Source organism: Manacus vitellinus, unplaced genomic scaffold (genome assembly GCF_001715985.3).
Source record: "Manacus vitellinus isolate BGI_N305 unplaced genomic scaffold, ASM171598v3 scaffold_11_pilon, whole genome shotgun sequence".
In the NCBI taxonomy this organism is placed as follows: Eukaryota; Metazoa; Chordata; class Aves; order Passeriformes; family Pipridae; genus Manacus; species Manacus vitellinus.
The window spans coordinates 9833825-9857956 of record NW_021938895.1 but is presented as its reverse complement, the minus strand read 5'-3'; positions in this window follow the sequence as shown (position 1 = coordinate 9857956).

Sequence of the window (24132 nt, the reverse complement as noted above, 5' to 3'; positions counted from 1 at the left end):
ATGATTCCCAGTTCCATTTTTAAGAGAGGTAGATGAGAGTAGAACTTGGAATGTATATGTGCATAGCCTAGATGCTGCCACAGCTGCTAACAAAAATATCGTCTGGAATGCATTGTAACATTTGTGCTTGAGGAAGACCATTGGAGGAGTTCCACTTTTCCACCTCATAACAATTTGGTTTCTCTCTCTGTCCATTGTCTTCCTTTGCTCCACAATCTCTTTTACAATCTTCTTTTACACCAGTTACATTCAATAATTCCCATACAGTTTGACGTAGTAATTTTTTGCGATGTTATAGTCTGTGATATATGGAACAGAAAATGAAATTATTATTATAATCTTTTTTGTCCTTAACTTCTTTGAATGTCTACTTATACTCAAAATTTAAATTTGTGTTGTCACCCAGGAATACTCTATTTTCCCAGAATATAGTAAAGTTGACCCAAAGCTCATTAGTATCACTGCAAAGATGTTTACTACCTTCAGGCCCCTTCTAAACAATGACATATTCTAGACTATAAAGCTCCTAAAAATGTGTAAAATAAAGATTCAGGGTATAAGAACTGAAATCTTCATTAAATCTCTGTAGAAATGCTACTGTTGAGCATATAAAAATTCAACCAGTCTTAAAATATGCTCACTAGTAACTGTTCATAGCTTGAACTAAGAAAAATAATATAATATAAATAATATTTATGTGTCTCAAATGTGGCCTGCAGAGTTGAAGTAGTAGACATATATTATTCATCTTTTTAGCAGCTTTTGTGTAACATTGCCTGAAAATCATTCAGAACCTGATCCAGAAATCCAAGAGGAGTTTTAACATTGATCTATGTGGGAAACACAGGTAACACAAAGTGTAAGGCAGAAAAGAATTCAGGCCAGATTTATGTCTTTGCAAAAAACAATTGAAAGGTCTATAAAATGTCAATTTTCTTCCCTCATTTTAGAAAGAATAGAATTCCAGTAACATTATAGGTGGAAATGGAGTAGTTAAGCTACCCAACAAGCAAGCACATTCTGTAAGAATTGAACAAAACACGTTAAGCAGTCTTTATGGTCCATCTGAAATGCCTGGAGGTGAATTCTCTTTCTCTCTCATTTTTATATTTATAAAATCCTAATATTACACACAGATTGTAGAGTATTTCCTTAATGTTATTTTCACAGACTGAGGAAAATATGTATGTAACTACCTGTGACTAAATACATTAAAACACCCATTTTAATGAGATTCTTCACAGAGTAAACCATGCAAAGATTTCCTTTTTAGCAATAACCACTTTGGGACCATTGTCAAAATTTCATACTGTAAGCTTCTGGCATATAAGTATTTTAATATAAACTGCAGCCTAGCAGTTTTTTAAGATTGCGGTGAGTAGACCCAGTCAGGACACCAGGTGCCCACCTAGTGCCACTCTATCACTGACCTCAGCTGGGCAGGGAAGAGAAAATACAATCAAAGGCTCATGGATTGAGATAAGGGCAGGGAGAGATCACTCACCAGTGACCATCATGGGCAAAACAGACTTTGCTTGAGGAAAAACTGATTTGATGAAATCAGAATAGGATAATGACAAATAAAAAATAAATCTTCTCCCCCCAGCTCCTCTTCCTGGGCTGAACTTCATAACTGATGTTTCTTCCTCTTCCCACACAACAGCCCAGGGGGATGGGGAATAGGGGCTGTGATCAGTTCACCACATGTTGTCTGCTGCTCCTTCCTCCTCAGGGGGAAGACTCCTCACACTCTTCCCTTGCTTCAGTGTGGGGTCCCTCCCACAAGAGACAGTCCTACACACTGCTCCACCATGAGTCTTTCCCATGGGTTACAGTTCTTCACAGACTGCTCCAGCTTGGATCCATTCCACGGGATGCAGCCCTTCAGGAACAGGCTGCTCCAGTGTGGGTTCCCCACAGGGTAACAAGTCCTGCCAGCAAACCTGCTCCTCTCTCCACATGTGTTCTCCTCTCTCTACAGGTCCACAGCTCCTGCCAGAAGCCTCTTCCAGCATGGACTTCCCATGGGCTCACATCCTCCTTCGAGAATCCACCTGCTCTAACGCGGGTTCCTTCATGGGCTGCAGGTGGATCTCTGCTCCACTGTGGACCTTCATGGGCTGCAGGGACACAGCTGCCTCACCATGGGCTGCAGGGGAACCTCTGCTTTGGCACCTGGAGCACCTCCTCCCCCTCCTTCTGCACTGACCTTGGTGTCTGCAGAATTGTTCCTCTCACGTATTCTTACCCTTTTTTTCTATGGACAAAATGACTTCTGTGCAATACTTTTTTTACCCTTCTTAAACACGTGATCCCATAGGTGCTACCACTGTCACTGACGGGCTTGGCCTTGGCCAGCAGAGCATCCATCCTGAAGCTGGCTGGCATTGGCTCTGTAAGACATGTGGGAAGCTTCTGGCAGCTTTTCACAGAAGGCACCCCTGTAGCCCCACCACTACCAATACCTTGCCATGCAAATCCAATGCAGAGGTTTAAATTGATTACTGCTGCTGTCCTCTGTCCTTTGGTATCCTAGTACTCTCCATTGTAAAGGATGTTACAGTATAAATTTAAAACAGCCTAAACCACCTTTCTTTTGAAGGGGAAAATTTGACCTCTTTTGGAGGTAAACTTGTATTTTTGGCTGCTGTTTCTTTTCTAAAAATGATACTTCCCTGGTGTATGTGGACATTGATTTTGTAAAACAATTTATATGGAATCTTCTTCTATGCAATGCTAAACAGCAATGAATTCTACTCATGATTATGCTGTAATATTAATAAAAAATATTTTCTAGCAAGAATGGGGATTTTTCTAGTATATATTGTCTCCTACAAAGTTGCTTTACTTGATAAAATCATCAGCTTTTCTGTAACAGCAAGTCCTTATCTGAGTGGAAGGGCCATAACTATATTTCATTTTAATATATACAGTAAGAAATATTTCTAAAATTCTAAGATTTTGGGTGCTTGGTGCCACGCACATTAGACAAGAGCTGTGAAATTAAGTGTAAATTAAGATTTACATATGTGCAGAACAAAATTGTATATTCGTGTAATTTTTGAAATTTTGTTTGTTTATATTTTCATGTGCTCAGTTTAGGTATTTCTAAAGAGTGAAGTGACTAGCTGACACTGTGGCCTTCTATTGTGTTATTGACTGCACCTGTACTCCAAGAAAAAGTTTCAAATGCCCATTTATAATCCAAAATTCAAACTCTGAATGAAGGGCTACTGAGTTATCTATGTTTAATAAAAATTATATGAAACATAAAGGTCAGCAATGATGTTATCTTCACAGCATTGTATTGATTTGAGTTTATAAATATAAGTTATAATGTTATTTATTAAAGATTTAATAAAACACTGGCTATCAATGGAGCTGTGAATAACTAGAAGAAAAAATGAAAAACTTCCCTCTAAGAGTCAGAAAATACTGAATTTGGTTTTCTAAATAAAGAAATAAGTAATTAAGCAAACAGAAAAAGAAGGAAACCCTTTCTAAATTATGCACTGAAATATTCTATGAGAAATATTTGAATTTCATGCCAACAATGACTTTCAACAATGTATTTCATCCTTAGAGTGAACTATTAGAAACATATTAGTCATTGATGGCTCTTCAGATTTTATAGTACTGGAACTAAGGGTCAGATCTTCCAAAAATTTTTCAAGTATTTTCCATGGGTTTAAGAGACAGATACTGACGCCTTTTCCTACTTGGATTTATTTCTCTTTCCATAATTACTTCTACTGACATTACTAGTATTAAGGATATGATAATTTACGAGGTAAGGCTTTAAACTATATCATTAGTTGTATGCCAAGTAATCAAAATTTCCAAGCTCATTATAAGACAAAAATTCTAGCACTTGTATCTAACATTCCAGCATGAAAGAAAAGGTAGCCTCTCCCAACTTATTTTCTGTTGGCTAAATGATTAAGGTCTTTTTCAATTAGTTCAACAAACAAGTGAATAAAATTGTAGTAGATTTTTAAGCTTATGGCATGAGATTTTGAGTAATCAGTATGATTGACCACTCACAGCAAGATTATCCGGTAGAGACCTTCATAATGTAATTCAAAAGAAACACACATTTATACCTGGTTCTGTAATAAGAGTACTAAACAATTTTAGATTTTATTACTAAATTTTAAAAATGTAAGATCACATAACTTTTTCTGGCATTTAACTATATAAGACCACATCTAAGAGAATTTGAAACTTCAAATATTTGGAGTCCTTTTTTATTTTCCCAGAAAAGGAATTTAATTTATTCATAGGTTAAATATCATTAGAGGGTAAAAATGAAGAAGACTGTAAAAAGCCACTGTTATTAGGTAATTTATGCTTGCAGAAGGCAATGTTTTTGCAAATATGGGTTTCACGGTTTTTCAGTAATGTTGGTTTTGCCCTATCATGTTCTGCAGCTGGAAGTATCAAAAGTTTTCTGAATCCTAATCCCAAAAGGGAAAATTCAATATTTAGATAAAATTTAATGCAAAAATAAAATTGAGACAGTCTTTATCTACTCTGTAACTCATTAGAATAATTTTATTTTTTTGCAATCTTTGATTTTTAGAGAAAATTCTAGTCATTATGATAAGAAAGTTGTGAAAAACTTAGTAAGGCCAGGGTTTTGGTTTGTGTTCTATTATTTAGGGATGGGTGCAAACAGAAGTTTATATGGGAAAGCTTAAAATTGTGTATATTTTAATTTTTGAGATATAGTTTTGGTAAACCATTGCTGAAATCATCATTAAGATATCAGTGAGAATTAATGTATATATGTTTGTGTGTGTGTGTAAACAGCTTAATTTTCACACAAAATGCATTGTTATGGGAAGTGCCATAAGGATCCAGTGCACTCAGAAGAAATCTGAGTCATGAAGTCATTGGGGTTAGAAGAGATCTCAGGGGGCATCTAGTCCAGTCACCAGCTCAAAATTGGGTGAACACTGAATTCAGACCAGTTGCTCTGGGTTTTGTCCGACTGGAATTTGAAGATCTCCAAGGACCAATGTTAAATAATCTGTAAGGACAATTCATTCCGATGCTGGATTTTTCTTATAGTGAATCCTCTTACATTCCAATTTATGAGCAGTTTCTCACTTTCTTATTGTATACCTCAATGAAGAATCTTGCTCTGTCTTCTCGTCAACCTAATTTGCAGTTTTAAAAGATTGTTGTTAAACCTCCTTCACAACTTCCCTTTCCAGACTAAACAATCCTGGCTCCTTCAGTCTCTTATCTATGCCATTAAAAAAGAAACAGTCATTCTTGTGATCAAGTGCAACTGAGTTTTGCTCAAATTATCCATGACAAGCTCAGAAAAATTCTGTACAGCTTCAAAATGTTTTATAAATTAGTGTTCTCCACAGTTTCCCCCCTCAGGACTTGACCTATGGTTCAGAGAAGCCAGGAGAACAACACCTATTGATTTCAAGAGTTTTACATTCAGCCAAAACCAAAGGATTTTTTTGATTTTTTTTTCTCTGAGTTCTTGAACTTTGTCTAGGAATTAAATATTGGGTTTTTTTCAAACCCCAAACACAGGCAATTTGGAAGAATTTAGAATGGAAAGGTGTGTATAAATACATACATGAGTAAATAGAAACAAAACAGTTTTCTTTCTTCTTTTACAAAAACAAGGCAGGATGTGTGTGACGGCATGGGGAACAAGATAATCTATTTTTTTTTTTTAGCATAAGGGATTTTAAAAGTCTTTTGTTTAGGAAAATTGTAAAACAATATTATGCAAATTCCACTATTAGTGATTGAGGATCCAACAAGCAGAGGTTCTCTGCTGGACCTCACACTCACTGACAAAGGAGGGTTCATTTGGGGAGCTAAATCGTGAAGGTACCATTGGCTGCAGTGACAATGAGATGACTGAGTTCAGCATCCTGAGAGGAGAGAGTAGGGCAAAAAGCAAGTTCATAACTCTGGGCTTAAGGAGAGTAGAGTTGTGCCTCTTCAAGGATCTGCTTGAAAGAATCCCACAGGATAAAGCCCTGTCATGGAAAGGGGTCCAAGAAAGTTGGTTGATATTCAACAATTCCCTCCTCCAAGCTCAAAAGCAGTCCACCTCGATAATCAAGAAGTCAGGCAAAAATACCAAGAGATAAGGACGAACAAGGATCTTCTAGAAAAACTTAAAAACAAAAAGAAAGCCTAAAAAAATTGAATCCTCCGCAACATTAAACAAAGCAGGTTGAGGAAGGTGATCTTTCCCCTCTTCTCAGTGGTAGTGAGGTAGCACTTGGAGCATTGAGTCTTATACTGAGGGCTCCTCAGTACAAGACAAAGATGGACATCCTGAAGAGACTCCAGTTAAGGGCCACAAAGATAGGTAAGAAACCAGAGTATTTCTCCTGTGAGGAAAGGTGAAGAAAGCTGGGTCTGTTTAATCTGAATAGAAGGCTAAGGGATGTTCTTAAAAATGTGTAAAAATGTTTGAATGGAGAGGGTTAAGAAGACCAAGGCAGACTCTTCTCAGTGCCCAGTGACAAGGCAAGAGGCAATAGGCAAAAACTAAAACACAGGTGGTACCATCTGAACATCAGAAAACCCTTTTTTACTGTGAGAGTGACTGAGCACTGGCACAGATTGCCCAGAGAGTTGGTGGATTCTTCCGCCTTGGAGATACTCTAAGGCCATCTGGACACAGCCCTGGGCAGCTGGGTTGAGCAGGGGGAATGGACTGGAAGAGGTCTGAAGGCCCTTTTCTCCAGAGGCTGATGTCAACTATTTTCTTATTCAGTGTTTCTCTGACTCTGTGATTACTTGATCATACACTTACCTATAAATAAGGAAGATTAGATATGAGAGTTTTATAAGGAATGCATAATTCATTTTCAGTACATCTACCATATAATTTTAATTCATCTTTTAACAAAAACTGAGAGCTGAGAATAAACAGACTTGCAGTAAATTGCCTATATTCTCCTACACTAGTCTCTAAAATAGTTGTTTTTTTCTTTTAATTAAAATTTTTCTACAGGGCCAGCATTTTACTCTTTGTAAGTATTTGGAAGAAAATAATGTAACGCATTTTGAATAAATTTTTGCAAACATCACTTCTTTTAACCTCAATTCATGTTTAATGGTGCACTTTGCTTCATTTATCCATCCACTATCCACTGACACTTGCATGAGAGGAAAGTGAATGAACCTTTTTTTATTTAACCTCACCCTTTAAATTTCTTTCTCTAAAAACAGTGATTATGATTATGTTATGAGGTGGAACTTCAGTTAGTTTCATTTGCTTTCATTAGAGATTCCAGACTTTATTTTTTTTTGTTATATACCATTAACTAATCTATATGGTAATCTAGTTGATAGTAGTTAACTCTTCCCAGACCCTAATATAGAAATATTATGAAAATAATATGGTCTGATTTCTTGTCCTCCGTAAGTATGACATTTCCTTTTTCTACTGAATATAGCATACTTATCAGAAATGGTGCCATTTCAGAACTAACTGAATATAAAATCACTTCTCAAATTAGGAATTATTTAATATTATATTAATTCTGTATGCACTCCTGAAGCTTATCAGTTCTTCTTTCTCCAGGTAGAGAATAGTTAATGATATAACAGTCATAAAGCTTGAAAATATTGTGAACATCTAAATGCTATTTTTACGCTTAAGCAGAAATAAAAAAAGGTTGTTTGACCTCCTTACTATTCAGTATTACACATTGCTCACATAGTTTCATTAACCTTTACTTTCTTTATTAATAAATGATATATATATATATTCAGACCCCATCTAAACACCTTTTTAGGTCAATATTTCGCTATAAAAGATCATTTTCCATATTTCAACTGGGAAGTGAATCACAGTTTGCAAAGAACATGATAGAAGATGTTTTCCATTTTGAGTCCATTGTGACATTTTAAAATTCAAAGCAGGAGTTTCTTATTGGTATATTCTAGTTTAAATGGACTTCTGGATTTCAGATGTCTAGAATGGCCTATCTGTCTCTTTTCCTTTCTTATTACTTAATATCAAGGGTCTGCACTGTTGGCATTCATTATTCCTTTAACTTAGTAAATTAACTTTGGCACAGTTCGAGCCTCTGTTCTTCTAACAGTGCTTAAATTTACATCATTTCAGACATTTCTCAGTTAGTTACACTACTGAATCCTAATATAGGCTAAACGGTTCTTTATTACCCAAACTGTGATCATTTATGGCTGATATGAAACAAACAGGTTGGCTACCAGGATTTTGAAATATTGTTTGTAACTTACACAGATGAGTCCTGGTTGTTTTGATTAATGTGTTGGATTTGTCTGCATTTGATTTACTTCTACAAATGAATTTTTTATATGAATTTGTTAAAACCAGTATTACAAGCAGACTGTGATAGGTTCTCAAACTTTACCTTTTACTTTGTCTGAAGCTTGAAGCATTCCCTTGGCATATAAAGAGGTAAGTAATGGGACTGACAATCACTTGACAATGAGTAGAGAGTTTGTGACAGCTGTCAGAATTCCCCTAGTAGAGATGTCTGTGCTGCACATCTGCTGTACTCTGTTCTGCAGCTGTAGAACATTTAGGTCTACAGTAAATTCTTGTCAGATTAATTCATTTTACACTAGGGAGTGGCAATTCCACACCTCAAAGAAAGGATTAATTCTCATTAGATTTTCTCTCACAAGCGAGTTGTTTTTTTAAAAAGACTTTAATCTCATTGTTAATTTATGGGGTCCCTTTCTGAACCCTTCACTCCTGAAGAAGTTCTTCACATCAATGTAAAACTTATCTTTACCCTTCCAACCACCCACATTTCTGCTTCATGCTGAGCTGATCTTATAACCAATGTTCAACAAATGAGCTGAAACAATATTAAAGCATTAAAGTACCAAGGAAATAGATGATGTCCGCATTCTAGTTTTGAAAAGAAAAGACAACATGATGCCAGATAGATAGATAAATGAGAAAAATGAGGCCTTTTAGCATACCTGTGAGGCTACATTGGAGCATGTAGTACATACCATACTTATGGCAACATGTCAGATGAACCCTGGAATGTGAAGGCTGGGAAGGAAATGTGAATCTTAATGTTCTTTTCCCAAAGTAACAAATCAAGTGTGAAATGATATTTTCCACACTGGTGATCTAAAGTATAATTTACAAGGAAAGTAGACTGTATGTACCTGAGCCTCATATGCCCTCCCAACTATAGATCAAATTATATAATTTGATAAGAATATCAGAATATAATATCTCTGCTAATTAAGTAATTAGAGAATTATCTGTATTTATTGTTTTTGATAAGATTCAAGATGACAAATTGATGCATGTTCTGGAATATGCCGGTGTCTCAAAATATACCCATCATATTTAGGAAAATCTGCACTGGGCATAAAAACAGTAATATGAATAAACCTTATCATACACTTAACATGTATTGTGTTGCATTTCAACAGAGATTAGAGTGAGTATCAAACTGGAAAGTTTAGGAGATACTGAGCAGAATGCCAAAATTAGTGAAATGATATATTAATAGCAAAAGTTTTATGGAACAGTGAACAAGTTATGGAAAAGTAAGAAATGTTAAGAAAACTAAAGTCAATTCAAGTCTAAACTATCAAGATCTGTTCCACAGTGACCAAGTGACAGACCACATGATAGATTCCTATGATGCAAGAGTTTGATAACACAGAGTAGAAATGAGAGAAGTAATAAATGGAAAGATGATTATCTAAAAAAATACTTTTGACGAATTCTGAAAGGTGTTTTATGATAGATATATTTACTTCTTCATCCATCTGTGATTAATGAAATATTACATGGCAAAAAAAGCCTAAGGAGAAAGATATCACAAAAATACTGCTATGAAAGCAATCCTGCTTCAAGTATTAGATGACTATTAACAAGTTTATGTGAATGATTGCATTTCAGTATTTTAATCTTCAAAACAAGTAAAAAACAAAACAAGGAAATGGAGACAGAAAGATAGATATACCGGAAATTTTGCAGAACACAGTGTTACAGACACAATAGATAAATTAACACTTTTCAGGGTATTAAATCAAATCACTGTCCTCTGGCAGTGGGTTGAGCCTGACTGGCAACTAAAACTCTAATTGCTTGCTCACTCTGCCCCTTCTGGATAGGGGCAGAATGAGAAAACCAAAAGGAAGAAAACTTGTGAGTTGAGATAAAGAGATTAATAGGAGAAACAAAAATGTGTGCACAAGTAAAGAAAAACAAGAAATTCATTCACTACTTCCATTAGCAGGCAGATGATTAGTCACTTCCTAGAACACAGGGCTCCATTATATGTAACAGATACTTGGGAAGACTAATGTCCTAACTCCAAATATCCCAGCTTCCTCTTTCTTCCCCAGCAGGCCAGGAGATTGAGGGAGGTGATTTTCCCTTTCTACTCTGCTCCCATGAGATCCCAACCTGGAATACTGTGTCCATCTCTGAGGGCAGTAGCATAGGAAAGGCATGGACTGGCTCAAGGAGGTCCAGAGGAGGGGTAGAAAGATGATCAGAGGGCTGGATTGCTTCCCTTATGAAGACACACTGAGATAATTAGTGTTGCTTAGCCTAGAGAAGAATGAAACTCCAGGCAGACCTTCTAGTCAGTCTTCCAGTGCCTAAAGGAGGCTAAAAGAGAGTTGGAGCTGAACTTTTTATGAGGGCAAGTAGTGACAAGACAAGGGTTAATGGCTTTAAACTGAAAGAAGTTAGGTTTAGATTAGATATAAGGAAGAAACTCTATACTGTGCAGGTGGTAACGCACAGAAACAAGTTGCGCAGAGAAACCTTGGACCTCCCATCCCTGGAACTGTTCAAGGCCAGGTTGGATGGGACTTTGAGCAACCCATGGTCCATGACAGGTGGTTCAAAATCAGATCATCTTTAAGGTGCCTTCCAACCCAAACCATTTTATGATTCTGTTATTCTACGATTCCTTAATTTTACTGCTAGTGTACTATCAAGACTGTTTTAGCCACAAATCCAAAATATAGCACCATTTAGTCTTGTATGAAGAAAAGTAACTCTTTCTAGACAGACCCAGAAAAATCTCCACATTTTTATTCTTTATCATTAACATCATGCTTAGTGACAAAAACTGAGGAGATTGAGGTTTTGGGGTAGAAGCCATTGTTCAGAGACTAGCTGGGCATCAGTTTTCTTGTTGAAGATGATGACTGACTTTGTATCTCACCAGGAATTCATAATTCCGCTAGGTCATCTTACTATGAACTTTATCACCTTTTAGCCTTTGTGTGACATTTCATGTACAGTTTTGCTGAAGCCTATTGGGAACCCATTTTTTTTCAGAAATCATTCTTTAGCCTGTTGCTAAATTACCCAGTCCTTGTCATAAGTACTTCATCTTGACCCCTTGTAATTTATAAAGGAAGAACCATAAGGCATTTGCCGTAAGAGAATGTTGATTTAAAAAGAAAAAATCTCTTTATTCTCAGATAAGTGGTTTGTTAACTTTCATGGTACACCAAAACTCTAAAATTTTTCAGCTTATAATTGCGCTGGATGAACCTGGGGGTTGAGGAGATTTTTCTTTGCTATGGATGTTCCACAGAGAAAAGAGAAATGAGAGATCTAGCCCTCCTGTCCACTCTCCATGTCATAGAGTGTCTACTTTCTCATGAAAGTAGAAAAATGAAAGATGAAAGACAGAGACTGGTACTGCTTATTATGATTAATAGGAACAAATAAACAAGGTAATGAATAATGTTACCACAGCAATTCTAGCTCCATCTTCTCGTTTCATTCCACATATTGACAATTCTTGAAGCCATGAGTCTTGACTATCAGTCATAAGAAGCAGCATCTCTGAAACAGCCAATTTGCACAGACCTAGACATGAAAAAGTATATCAGTGAAAGAGTTAGAAAGTAGATAGAAATCATGATACGAAAATTAGCCTAAACTAGCTGCTCAAGGTGGGTTATTAGTGGCGTATTGCAAAGAACCACAGTAAAGGCAGTGAATTATTTACAGTTACTGAATTCTACTGCATTCCCAAGCTAAGAGAGCAATAAGCAGGGATATTTCTGCCAAGGACCGAAACATGGGGACATATTACTACCTTGGATTCAGTGATTGTAGATGCTCTTACGTCACAGAGAGGTGCCCAAAGGGCATACAGTGGAATACATCAACTTTCGATGGGAATAAGGGTTTGATTGCACTTTGCAATTCTATAGTGCGGAAGGGCTAAGGGAAATTTTAAACCTTCACTTCTGAGAAATTATGGCTAGGTTAACAAAAATTTAAGGGTCCACAAAACAGGAGTTTAGGTGTTTTGCCTATTAGAAGTCAAGCAATATGAAACATAGTTACCAAAAAACTCTCTCTGGACACTCAGTCTACTCCTCATCTACAATTAAACATTACCATATGTTTCAGGATAGCACATTAACAGAAAATAAAGTACTCTGAATTGGCTTTCAAGTGTATATTATTTGTTCTTTTCTCATAAAATAGTCTCTTGTCTTAAATCAACTGAAAAATACTTAGATTGAGAAAATTCTTTCTAAGAAAAAGATTGATACAGCATATATTTCTTTAAAGTTTTTCATTTAACATAGAAACATAACATAAATTAAAATTAAGATAGTATTCAACTGTATTTTCTCCCTCTTTCAGTGCATTGATTTCCTTTAATAGCACTTGTTATTTAATTCTATGATTCTGTTTTCATCTTCTCACTACAAGGAAGAATGCTGGAGTGTGTCCAGAGAACGGCAACAGAGCTGGTGAAGGGTCTGGACCACAAACCTTATGAGGAATGGTGGAGCGAACTGGGGTTGTTTAATTTGGAGAAAAGGAGTCTGAAAGGTGTGTATACGTCTCTTCTTTTATTCCTTGCTCAAGACACTACTTTAAAAACAATTTCTATAGCTTTTATTGCAGGGGATGAAATTAAAAATTAACAGCCAAAGAGCTGTATCATTAAAGGACAAAGAACAGCATATTAGATGAGCAAACCTTAAATTCTTATCAGTTTGTTTGGAAACATGTTTCATTACTAAATTGTTCCCTGCGTCTCAGAGGCAGACTGAAAGAGAGGGAAAAAAAATGCAAATGAAAGAAAAACAACCCCCTATAAAAAAAAGTTGAAAGAGAAATTCTTGGATTTTTTTTATTCCATTTTTATTCCATTTTTGTAAGTCACAACATTGCCCTCAACCCCGTATGGATAAATCCACTGATTCATCAATCTGAAATGTACTGAATCAAGACAAAAAATGAAATTAGTCACTTGCACCATGGGTAACAATTTTGCAATTCAATTTCTCTCAACTAGTGAGAATTTTGACAATATAAGGACTTTAAGGTGTCATTGATGAAAAATGACTGCACAGATTGGTAGAACCAGATTCAAAAATTTGGGGGAGTTTGTATTTTCAAGTATCCAGTGGTTCTGACTTCCTGATTTTCTAGTTGCACCTGAGTCACTGTTAACTGCTGTGTATTCAAGGACACTCTCTGTTCCATTTTGGGCTTTATTTCAACCATGCAAAAGGAAAGTTATTGCATCTCAACTGAGAGCTGAAACCATCATGACAGTACAATCTGTTGAGGCTTTCTACGTTGTAAACCTGTTGTATCTGGAAGTACATGAATTTTATCAGAGGCTTTCAAGACAAAGTTGTTCAGTTGCTATCACCTTCACCAGTGACACAAACTAGGAGTTTGACTTTGCTTTAACAGATTCACCTAGGAGGCAGCATCTTTGCTATACTGTATTGTGAAAATGCCTCCAGGCAATTTCAGAAAGAAATCAAACAGGGTCGACATGTGGGTACTATGATGCACGGTTTCTGTCAGCTTTCATCGTGGTGTCTGAGCAGATTGCCACTTCCAGCTGTGCAAACAGTGACCTCTTCAGCCACTGAAGTCAATTCTGACAAAAACTGTGCATCAGAGGCCTGAGGTGCCATGGTTCATAGTACAATACAATAATATAAAATGAAACAGATGGGGATTTTGAGTAATATACCATATGATGAACTACAACAGCTCAAGGATGAATAGGTCACCCATTTTTACACTGACCTGCACAAAAGTTACACACTGACTCGCACACAAAGTTTTCATTGCTTTTTTTGATTGTAACGTAATTTCATCGGTTAAAGAAAAAACTCACCAAACAAAACAATCCCACTCTCCCCAGGATTATGAACATGACAGTAGCTGTAGTAAATAAACCAATCAATATTTTCAGGAGCGACCAATCTTTTATATCTCTATTTTCAGTGCATTGCTTAGGAATAAACAAACAAAAACTCTGATCTAACGTCTAACAGTGTCAAAAATTATTTCTGAAAAATCAAAGATTATGGCCTTTGATACCATTCTTGAAAATCTTTTAGTGTTCTTGGACAGAAAGATCTTCTGTACTTGGAAGTGTCTTTTAGGTGGTTAGGAAATTCACATCATTACTCCATACATCACAGTTCAAACAACTATTTAAACCTACACAGCTTTCATTAACAGAGCAGTGACCTCTCGTGCTTTCTGGTGTGAGTACTTGTCTCATATACGTACTCTATTTAGCTCTCACGTACTGTATGTGAGATATAAATTCTGACCAGGCTAAAATCTGCAGAAATTCTGCCACATTTTCCAACTTCTGCCTTAGGCTAAATGATATGAAAGTCTTTTTGGGCTGTTACTATCTGGAGTTCAGTCCTAATTATCTTTAATTAATCTGTTAAAACTCAAATTTAAGACATTTTTTTGTCCTGGGAGGTATTGTGCTGAGGTGGCATGAGTACAGCTAAAAGGAAGTAACAGTGACCTGATGGATAGCAAAGTCATGAGTAACTTCCTTAGCTACTCTTACCTTTTGAAAAAGAGGGACTTGTCCATTTCATTGTTTGGTGCCACCTCTGGCATTTATTCTTTGACTGCTCAAGTCTACTTTAAATACCAGACAAGCCATAATAAATTTTCTATCAGGGAAGTGAAAAAATCTATTTAAACTGTTCTGAATAAGGATTAATTTCTGGTGCTGTAAGAATGGCTGCTGGAAAAAACATATCCTCCTCCCCCTTCCTCCCAAAAGAACCCAAAAATTTCAGTGCCATGTGCTCTTCTATATTAGTATTTGGTATTTCATGACACATCTATTTGTTAATTAGTAAGTACTTTTAAAGACAATAGCCTTTGCTGATATACTTCTGCTGTGTACACATGAGGCTGGGAAAGTACTAGTTGTGTTATTTGTTAAATGCTAGAGTACTTCTTTCTCAGTGACTGCTAGGAGGTTTCCATGCTCTGAATCTTATTAGGTAATGATTTGTTACCGTGCTATGTTGGTACTAAATATGGCACAATGTTTTTTTGTGATGATCTGTACAAAGATTATAGTATTTTGTGAAAATGTAACATTTTCTTCAAAAAAGGAGGCATCATAATTCTAAAATGGAACACTAAAGTTATGTCACTTTGGATCAGATCAATAGTGGTCTATCTAGCCCTGAAAGTTCCTGTAGATCTTCTTTTTCAGCAACCAATAGGAAAAACTTGGTTTCTTAGTGACAAATAAAATTTACAGAATGTCCCATAGCACATAGAACTGTCACATAACTGGTGTTGGTTTTTCAAGAGCAGTATTAGATTTCAATATGAACCTACACCACTTGGGAGATCTATTACCTTCTTATTTCATGCTTGGAAACAGAAAACAATCCAATCATCTGCAGAGCAGTTTGTTACTAGAGAGGCTACCAAATGATAGAAAAGATGTCAAAAGAATAGAAGAAAACATAAGTAGTTTTAGTTAATTTTTTTTCATTTTAGATTATTTTATAACATTTACATTTTTATAAAACCTGTCTTAAAATCTACTTTTCTAATAGCTATCTTGGTTATTTCTCTATCAGTATTTTAAAGAGTTATATATCTCTCTTAAACAGTTATGCGTACTTTCCACAAATCAAATTACCATTCTCATGATCAGATCTGCAAAAATTTAATTTTACACTAATCTACTCAGTGCTTTCAGCAATCTCCTGTACTACCATATTCATGGAGTAGTAATTTCTACGATTAACAGACAGCTCTATTCTATAAACAAGAACAGAGGTAAACAAGTAAAAAGATGTTTCATTTTTCTAATGGACCCTCCAGCTGCTGAATCCACAATGTAAACAAAACAGATATTTTCTTCTTGTTTTGGTGTTGATAGATATAAGACACAAAAATAACTGAGCATAAAATACTATCAATTTAACTTTCTGCCTTCATTTTTTCTTAAAAAGTTATATGTGAAGTAATTTTATGCTTTCTTTTTCTCTTCTTTCAAAGCATAGATGTCTTGAGATGTTAAGTGTGGTTTATTATTAAACCATTCCTAATGATATATTTTGTATTTAATATTAATAGTTATATATGGAGATACAAGGCAATATTTTTATATAGTTCACTTAGACATGAATTTTACTTCAACAAAAAAGGACCAGAAAAAGACTCTTTACTATCTTTTTTTTTCTATTTTTTTCCATTTACGCAGATGAATAGGTGGAAGACCTACAGTGTTCACGATTAAATCCATCATGGTTTTCTTTTCAAGCACGTTTGCATTACTGTCTAATTTGCTATTACATATTATCTTCTTTAAAATTAACTTCTTTTACAGTGACTTCATGTTTTTCATCATTTTCACTAGACACCATGGAACATAAATTTATTCAAAAATGCACAAATTTCTAGAAAGCTGCAGTGGGTTGAATTTACAATTCTTCTGTGTTTTCCTGCCTCTTGCTACTCAGATCCATTTAGGTTGTGAATTGTAAACAATAAACCAAATTAAATCAAATGTTCAAATTAATTTTATTCTTCTCTTGCAAGATACTGAAATTATATTAAATTTTGATTCTTGCAAAGATTAATTGTGTGCATTATTGATTAGGGAGAAGAAATCTGGAAAGCATAAGACATGCATAATTGTGACAGCTTTATTAAAAATTACTGACTTTTGTGCTGACACTTTTCATTTTCTTTATTCATCTCTCTCACCCTAACAATTCTCTTTATGTGGAGAAAAAGATTGTTCAAATGAAAGACACGTCTACAGACAGATAATAATGTCAGTTCATGCTAGAGTTGGTGATTAATGAAATAGGATCCAGTGCAGAGATCTTGTTAGATGATCAAATGCCCCACAACTTCATTAAGGACATGACCTCTACTAGTAAGCTGTACCAGTACTCATGTCTCCGATCATAGAACCATAGCATCAGAGAATATGCTGAGTTAGAAGGGGCTCATCAGGATCATCGAGTCCAACTCTTAGCCCCACACAAGACCATCCCCAATAATCACACCATTTGCTTGAGAGCACTGCCCAAGTGTTTCTTCAGTTCTGGCAGGTTTGCTGCCAAGACCACTTCTGTGGGGAGCCTGTTCCAGTGCCCAATCACCCTCTGGGGGAAAAAACTTTCCCTGATACGCAGCTTAAGCCTCCCCTGACACAACTTCAGGCTATTCCCTCGAGTCCTGTCACTGGTCATGAGAATGAAGGGATCTGTGTCTGCCCTTCCACTTCCCCTCACGAGGAAGTTGTAGGCTGCAATTAGGTCTCCCCTCAGTCTCCTCCTCTCAGGGTTGAACACACTAAATGACCTCAGCCTCTCCTCATACAGCTTCCCCTCAAGGCCCTTCACCACCTTTGTTGCTCTCCTTTGAATACTCTCTAATAACTAAATTTCTTTTTCGTATTGTGGTGCCCAAAACTGCACACAATATTGAAGGTGAGACCACACCAGCGCAGAGCAGAGCGGGACAATCCCCTCCCTTGACCAGCTGGAGATTCTTTGCCTGATGCCCCCCAGGACACGGTTGGCCCTCCTGGCTGCCAGGGCACTGCTGACTCATATTCAACCTGCCAGGTCCCTTTCCGCAGGGCTGTTCTCCAGCCTCTTGTTTGTACATAGAACCAGGGTTGCCACATCCCAGGTGCAGAATCTGGCACTCGTCCTTGTTGCACTTCGTATGGTTGGTGATTGCACAACTCTCTAATTTGTCAAGGTCTCACTGCAGGGCCTCTCTGCCCTTGCCGGTATCCAAGGTCATCTGAGGATGAAGGTTCCTTTGCTCCTTGAAAACCAGCAGTTACAGAACAGCAAATAAAGCATTAGTCAATAGATTCAACAATTAAACAGTAAGTTCAGACTGAGAAAACAAAACTTCTTTTAAACTCTTTCTTGCATGCAATCCCACTGGGAGATGGAGTGATGTGGGACCCATATATGGACAAACTCTCTCTGGTAGTCTCTCTCAAGGAGCAAAGAGAGCAGGCTTCTTTGAGAGGAAAGGTCAGCCAGCTCCAGAAGTCATGGCAAGACAGGCAGAGACAGTGGCCTCATGAACATTATAGCACAATGCTTTATACCTGAGAAAGAATATCCAGTGATGGGGAACAGGGTCATCCAAGAGTCTAATGGTCACCAGACAACTCCAAAGTGACAAGGCACATCTAATGGATGGATAATCACATTGGGAAATCAATTCTATTGGTCAGGGTCATGATCCAGGCTAATAGGATCCATAGCCAGGCACAGGAATATTGGCAATGCTACTAAGTGTAGTACAGGCAGGGCCTATGTTCAGACCCTCACACTGAAAGCAGCTCCCAAGCAAAAGAAGAGAGAACACAGAGGGACTTTTTAGCAGAGCTATTAGAGAAAAGGCTCTACTGAGCATTCTGCCAGCTTTTTCTCAAGGAGCTCCAAGGCTGTCAAGGCTTTCTCTGCAGCTCTCTCTTATCAACAAGCTTAATTCCTAGAGGGGAGTACTCTCTACCCTGAAACTTTGCGACTCCTAAGAGCTTAAAAGCTTTCAATTGGCAGAAATAGGAAACTGTGTTAGATTTCTGACTTCTCTTAGTCCTAGAAGCAAAGAACTGAAAGCAGCAGGATAAACCATTCTGGATAATTTCTGAAATACTTTGTTACAGACTAAACATCAGGTTGTTGTGTCTATTCTGGAGTTAACTAAAAGGAACACTATGTACTGCAAAGACTTGCCAAGTGGAAAGGTAATCAAAACCTGGAAACTGAGATGAAAAACTATCTGTCATTGACATAAAAGAAAATCTTAACTTCAGTTTCACTCTTTCCTCAGAGTTGTAATGAAAATGTTTGATTAGTTTCATTTTTGTAGGTAAGTGCTACCTGACCCAAATGATTCCAAGTTAAGCAATTCAAAAACAATTGCAGATGAAACATTACCTTAACCATGAAAAACATATGGATATCAATTTCCTGAATTTAATGATCAACACTGTAGATCTGAAAGAAGATACTACAGGCTAAATAAAATTATAAAATTTTGCTTTTTTATTTTTGCATTCAGTTGCTAATCATTAGTCAGATTACCATATCTAATTTTTTTCTATTCTAAATGTTACCTAATTATAAAACTATCCTTAATTAATACCACTAAAGCATTTCCTTTTTGAAAAATCTTGTAGAATTTTGTGGTACATAGTTCAGTGAGGACTGTTACATAAACGGGGTCAAAAAGGATTTCCTCAACCCTGATGCATGACCTTTCACTTTTCTTTGTTGTTGTTCACAAGGTCCACATGGGCTCACCTCTCAAGCATGTCAAGATCCCTCTGGATGACATCCTTTCCCTTCAGTGTGTCAACCATGCCACACAGCTTGGTGTCATCAGCAAACCTACTTAGTGTGCACGCAATCCCACTGTACATGTTGCCGACGAAAATGTTTAACAGCACAGGTCCCAACATCTGCCCCTGAGGAACATCACTCATCACTGGTCTCCACGTGGACATCAAGGCGGTGACCACAACTCTTTGAGTGTGCCCATCAACCAATTCCTTATCCACTGAGTGGTCCATTCATCAAATCCATGTCTGTCCAGTTTAGAGATGAGGGTGTCATGTGGGACAGTGTCAAATGCTTTGTACAAGTCTGGGTAGAAAATGTCAGTTGATCTTTCCTTATCCAACAACACTCCAGTTCATTGGAGAAGGCCACCAAGTTTTTCAGGCATGAATCTCTTAATTTATTGCATTGAATATTCATCCAGGTTCATATTAAGATTTATTATCTCTTCACAGCAAAGAAGAAAGCAGGAAATATCTGGAAGAGAGGTGCTACTGTTAGAATTTAAATTAAATTTTGCTTAAGGATATAGCAAGAAACAGAAACCCACCTAAACATATGTCTGAATAGTTTACAGCTGTATCTTCCTCATTTAGTCTTAATTATGACCTTCCTCCAGCAGTAACCTCACTGGAACAACGGAAGAAGAGAAATACTAATCACATTAAGTGTGGCTGTCAGAAAATAGGGACAACTTCTCTCTGAAATACCCATCTCCTTAGATAAATGTATGAAGGACTTCCTTAAAATACAGTTTTTCCAGTAAAGAGCAATGACCTATTCGGAGCTAATGCAGACTTGAATCTCCCCTGCTCCATCATCAGATAATTAATTAGTCTCTAATAATGGTAGTCCATCTCACAAGTGACTACTTGGGGACTTTGACTGGCTAATTATTGATTCACTGAACCATATTCATTCTGGAAGAAACCATTATCACCTACTATGTCAGTAAAGATTAAAAGAAAGAAGAATATGCATGGAACTCATCATAGACATTAATGAAATGTACTTTTTACAACAACTGTCATGTTATTGGTCATGACTTGACAAATATCCCTGAAAATATCCGTCTTGAGAAATTATTTTAAAGATTTGTTTCAGAATATTTGATTATTTTTGTTTCATGAGAAGTAAGGTTAAAAATTATACCCCTGATAAATATTGAGATTTTCTTAATACAGTTCACACTTCTTAATATGTTTAATATTATTAGAATTCATTGGAGTATTGATGGAGTTTTGGAGTAAATATATCTATGCCACAAAATTGACTTCTTTATTACAAAAAAAAGTAATAGTTTCCTTCTTGTCACAGACTTTGTAAAGAGAATGAATTTCTCTTTTCATTTACGTTTTAAGATTTTTAATTTTTACAATCTTTTGCAAAATAGGAAAAACATGATTTTGTGTTCCTACACTATGTAGCAGCCATATTTATGATATGAAAATACTACAGTTCACAGCAGGACTCCTTATTTGTAAATTTGTTGGCCATGTGTTACATGACTGGCACACTAGAACATGAAGAAGTCCATCCCATCCGCCTGGGGAATCCCTGCTTGTTATGTACAGAATGACTCCTAACTACATTCAATAAAGAATATGTCTAATTATGCTGAGGCGTGAAATTTAACTTTGGTTCATGTCGTGTTGTTATGCCATCTGCACTGATGGCTGTGAATTGACAGTTGCTGCATGTGGTAGCTTTTTGCAGTAATACCAGCCATAAGCTATGAACTCAGACTACTTTTCCTGGGGAAAATGGATTTGCCTGAAAATCAGATTTTTCAATTTCTATTTCTTTTTTTTTTCCCTAATACAGTTTAAGTAGTTTTGAGAATTCTACCAATTCCAAACTAACTTGAATAAAAATATCTTGTAGTTACCATGTATGTTGCTCTTTTTTACAAAGTACTTATACATTATAAGACTTTATTGTCTTACAGGTACAATAAAAAAAAAATAGGAAAGTGCAATAACTATTCATAAATGTGTAAGTTATATCATAAATTATACAGTATCAGAGAGTAACAGACACATTTTTCTTTCATAAACTGACACACACACAACTGGTAAAGATTATGAAATGATGCAAGTAAAATTTTAGGAAAGCTACAGAAAACTCTGTATAATTATGGCACAAAAATAGACTCTGATTACTCCATTTGGTTACCTGAGAATTTAAAATCTTTTGGGCAGTCTTATACACATGGGATACACATAGTTTAAATCCTTGAAGTCAAACAATCACTTAATATTCAGTAAAAAAACGCCTGAAGGTGAATTTCTGGAACATGACTTTTATTAAAATTTTATTGGAACTTCAAATACTGGCCTGAATACCTCAAAATTAATTTAACTTGTCAAATATGGAATGATATATTCTCTACTGATGTATTTCTATTGAGCTAAGAGGAATGGACTAGAAAAGAACAAGCAATGAGATAAAGAGTCAAGGAGAGAATTTTCTAAGACAGGATATTCATCTCACAATATGAATCTCCTTCCTTCCAAAAATCCTGTTTGGTTTCACTATTCTTGTAATCCATATAAATTAAACCTGTAACTTTAACAACAGGTTTTCTGGAGCATATATATCTGAATACATGTATCAAACCCATTGTATAATATGTTCTTTAGCAATAAGAAATAGTAGGAAGGGAAGTACTATTTATAAAGACCCAAGGGTGCATTTATCCCTTCTTCTTATCCACAAGAATGTAACAAGTAGTGAGTACATTGTAATAATAAAAATTTTAATTCTCCCTAGTCCTCTATGTAGAGTGCAAGTGGCTCTGCTGCTTTTATTTCCTTTTTGAGTAGATTTTCAGGAAACTGGACACTCCTGACTGGCAGTAAAGGTGCAATGGGCAAATTAAGATTTTCTGTTGCAAAACTCTTCAACTGGAAATGACTTTTGACCAGCTCTTCAATAAGACTGCCTTAATTCCAAGCCTGCTCACTGTATAGTAAAATTGATTTTGCCTATTCAATAACCTCCTTGCAGTCAAGACAATTAGAGTGTACCATATTCTTCACTGCTTTTCAGTTTGTGAATCTTACTATGGATCACTGAGGATATTGGCTAAGTGAGGTACAAACTATTATGAAGTGGTTTTCAGAAAGTAACCCTCACAGGAACTGAAATTAGAAATCCATTTTGGTGCTACAGCTGAAAAGAGAATAAGATTTTTAATTTTCTGGAAAAAAGTGCATTTACCTTTCAGTGATGACCAATGTCCACATGCAGAATCATATTAAGATTTTGTCTTAGATATCCATGTCTTGAAACATGTGACAAGTTCAGTATTTCAGCTGAAGTTACATTTTCTAACTACTGCATTGGAGAAAATAGCAATGTGAACAATTAAGTCTACATTCAGCACCATATATACTGGGGTACTTGTACTTAATTCTCATGATTGTGCTATGTTCAGTGGAATTCAGTTCATGTCTTCTGAACATGCAGAGCTGGCAATGTTAGGTAAAGTATTCAACCTCCAGATGTAACACCAAGAAATCTTTTCAAAAATTCAAAGCAGGGGTCTTCAGTCAGTTTTATGGAACTTGGAACTTCCAGGTAGAGAACAGGAAACCCATAAGTGGCCCTCAGAGAATTCCCTTGTTAAAATGAAATTTGCTGCTGGTGCGTGTTAGATTGACAATCCGTCCTTCTCATTTCTCAGCCAAATCGAGGTGTTGCTAGGCATTGGGGTGCACTTTGTGCTGTTGTGTCATCTTGCTTTTACCTATGCCAGGTGTGTGCCAGGATTTTGATGGACCTCAAAGATTTTATATATTAGGAAGGCAAAATATTATATTTCACAATGTCTTGGGGGTACGAGAATGTTTCAAAGAGTCTTCCAAGAGAAATTAATCTTCTGAATGTTTTCAATGTATTATAGTTTGTAAGCTACTAAACACAAATACTGGAAATAACTGATTCCCCATTTTCCTTACTGCCACCTGCTGCTACATGTGAACAGAAAATGGTAGTTATAAAACTTATTTTTCAGTGGTTAATGAAGTATGGAGGTGACATTTTAAAGATGTGTCTTTAAGCTGTAGTCTAATAGTGAAAGCTCTTACAAAGTACTTATTGCATCATCAAAGTATTTAGACTCAAATTGAGGTATTGAAAGACTGGTTGTGCAGAGGAATGGGAACTGCTAGGAGAATGAGACAAAGGGAATGTCCCTTCTGTTGTGTTAAATAAAAGACTGGATACATAAGGCAATGACTTTAACTTTTAATGTTAAACCTCCTTCCGAAATCTTCACCCTTTTAGAAGACATGGAAAGCATGTACTGAACACTGAAAATGATAACATAAAAGCAGGGTGAGCCCACAACTGTGCCTTATCCAGCAAGGATTTTGGGAGTGGAGTATGTTTCCAAAACTTCCCTAGACCTTTTAGGACAATCTTCATCTGGGGAATCAAATCTCCCAAGCATGTTCTCCTGACATACGTTGTGATGGGTATCTACAC